General features: G+C 42.2%; 1 protein-coding gene across 1 annotated transcript in view; it reads left to right on the forward strand.

Moving 5' to 3' along the window:
- The window catches only part of DTYMK (deoxythymidylate kinase (thymidylate kinase)), an 8,818-nt gene that overhangs the window by 696 nt on the left and 6,006 nt on the right, over window positions 1-2,116 (forward strand). The window lies entirely within an intron of this gene.

Here is a 2,116-nt window from a genome sequence, read left to right on the forward strand (position 1 = left end):
CCCCCCCCCCAGTTTTCTAGATTATATATTTGTTTAACTGAAGTTCACAGTTTAGGTTGGTATCTCATCCTCTCTCCCAACCCTTTTTTGTTTTACATCTTAGTAGAGTCCTCTCAACATTTAACTGTTTACTGAGGGATATGGTGTGTGCTTTCAGAGGCTCTTGTTTCCATTTACACGTATGTAGGTAACAAAGCATTGGAGTTGTTTCGTTATAAATAAATGGGAACCTACCATACAAATAATTTTGCAGCTGCTTTCTAACTGCCTTACAGACCTTTGATATCTGAAGGAGGCCTCTCTTCTCACTCTTTCCTAGTGCTGTAGCCTGCTCTCCAGAAGGGCGTTCACAGCAGATGTTGATGGACATTCAGGGGTTTTGCATTGTCCCTCTTACAAGCAGGGACAATGCTCTACTCTCTGCTTAGCTTGCTGTCTTGCTTGGAAAGGCCTTCCCCACTGTAATACCACTCTTAAGACACCAAGACCATTTTTATAATCTCACATCTGCAATTTATGGATGTAATTGTTCTGATTTTGTTTTGTCTTTGTGGCTTTGTAGAAAAGTAATGTAGGCCCAAATCAAAATGAGAAATAATGCTAACTATTTCCTAAATAGTGGTCTTGTCCCTGGTGTGGAAAAGACCTCCTGTCAGTTGTCCCTCTGTTCTGACACAACACATAGTCCCCTTTGCAGATCATTCCAGCCAGTACTGTCAGATTAGTGTTCCTAAGACCTGAAAGTCCTTGGGTGATAGGTCAGGTGCTGAGTTCACAAGTGGTACCATTGTCCACCATCTCTGTGACCTTGGTGTCTTGCTCAGCCCTCAACCACAGCTTTATCATTGGCACAACAGGGCCCCTTGTAGGTCTGGTGTGACAGTCACCTGAAGTCGGCCAGGCAGGGTGGGAGCAAGTGTTTGGTAAGCCTCAGCTGTTTTGATTTCTCCCTTGTACTTGAAGCACTTTGTGCGGAAACTAATTATTTCCTCCAGCCATTTAATCTTTCACCCTTAGTTTTGCTTCATCTGAACTGGGTTGATGGTGGTCCCTGAAAATACCTCAAAACAATGGGGGTAACACCCTTCAGATCCCTCCCTATCTCCTTTTACCAAAACCTGCCTGCCCTCTATGGCCTTAAATATCTTCATGCAGGAACGTATCCCCAGAAATAAGTGATTTCTCTTACTTCCCGTAGCAATTTGCTACTCTGCCTGTTTTTAAACTTATTATGAAATAATTTCAGTCAGCTGAAAAGGTAAGACTGGTACCAAGAATTCCCCTAAGTCTTTCACCAACCTTCACCTATGATTAACATTTGCCACATTTTCATTTGCTCACTCTCTAAAAAGTTACAAACCATTTATAAAGTGCTGCATTTGTCCGATGTTTCCTCACAAGTAGACTTAGGTATGCAATTTTGGTTTTGGGTCCTTAGGGCATTGGGCAAGAGGGAGGTGAGGCATTTAGCCATCATTTGCAGGTTCCCTGGGTCTCTTAGGAGGCTGCTGGCGAGGCCCTTCCACTAAGTGACTGTCTTTCCTGTTGTAAATAGTTAAAAGGGGAGCCCACCCGTGTGACTCAGCGGTTGAGCATCGTTTCGGTTTGATTCTGGTCAGGGCACATGCTGGGGTTGCAAGCTTGATCCCCATAAGGGGTTTGCAAGAGGCAGCTGATCAGTTATTATCATTGATGTTTCTTTCCCCCTCCCTCTCTGAAATCAATAAAAATATGTTAAAAAAATACTTAAAAGGGGAAATACTACAAAATTATATAAACATCCCCTTCCTTAGCAAACTCTGACCCTCTGCTGTAGCATTCATGAATAATTCTGCCTGAGGTAGTCATTGTGATTTCAAAGGGCGACTTTATAATTCCATTTTTTCTATTTTTGTTGGCATTCTATGTAAGGAAGGGCTTTCCTGCCTCCCCCATCCATTTGTAATCAGTGTGGACTCAGATTCTTTAGTCAGTTGGTCACAAGCTACTCCTGTTTTTTGATGTTCAGGTTGTTCCAAATTTGGCTGGTGGGAGGCTTTTCTAGCTGGTCCATTGGTTGTGTTCCCAGGCCTTGGTTTTTTGTTTTTTTTAAAATATATTTTATTTATTTATTTTT

The sequence above is a fragment of the Myotis brandtii genome, unplaced genomic scaffold (assembly GCF_000412655.1).
Source record: "Myotis brandtii unplaced genomic scaffold, ASM41265v1 scaffold112, whole genome shotgun sequence".
NCBI lineage: Eukaryota > Metazoa > Chordata > Mammalia > Chiroptera > Vespertilionidae > Myotis > Myotis brandtii.